Below are 730 nucleotides of genomic sequence, written 5' to 3'. Positions count from 1 at the left end.
AAGAGTGTTGTTGAAATATACTGTGGGGCCTTGGTGAAACAACTGAAAAACCAAACAGTCTTGAATTTTAAGAAAAATAGAGGCTGTTACTTTTTTCTAATTTCAGATTTTGCTTTTTACTTAGTGGACATTCTGTTCTGCTCTCAAAAACATCTGATTTGGGGTTAAACAGGCAGCTGGAGGATGTTTACAGCTTTGAGGCTTTGAATAACTTTCCATATGATGGGAGTAACTCTAAACAATGTTTGAATAATTAACTGCTACAACCTTATGTTTTATGGGCATCCGTCCTCTGAATCTTTCTTACTAGAATACTGTAAAAAAAATGTTTTCTCAGAAGTATTTATATTTATGCTATTTTGCTATGAATGACCTTTGTATTTTATTATATACATTAAATAATGTATACACAGCTTTGTCTTCATGTCTATTTTTTGCCTTCTTTTCATGTTTTTGTTCTCTACGATAATTCATTTCCTTCATGGTTTTTAAACTCTGGTTTAAAAAGTAAAATTGATCTATTTAGAATATGATTAAAGTGGCATTTCAAACCAGTGAGGAAAGGCTAACCAATTTTATAAATGATGTTGGGAAATTTTGCAATCCATCTGGAAAAAATAAAGCTAGATTTTTATCTCATGCAATATATAGAAATAAATTCCAGATGGATTAAAGATCTAAATGCAAAATGAAAACTATAAATATTAGAAGAAATTATGGAATGTGTCTT

The sequence above is a fragment of the Tupaia chinensis genome, unplaced genomic scaffold (genome assembly GCF_000334495.1).
Source record: "Tupaia chinensis unplaced genomic scaffold, TupChi_1.0 Scaffold000199_1, whole genome shotgun sequence".
Classification (NCBI taxonomy): Eukaryota; Metazoa; Chordata; class Mammalia; order Scandentia; family Tupaiidae; genus Tupaia; species Tupaia belangeri.
The sequence above is the reverse complement of the archived record's forward strand: the minus strand, read 5'-3'. Positions refer to the sequence as shown.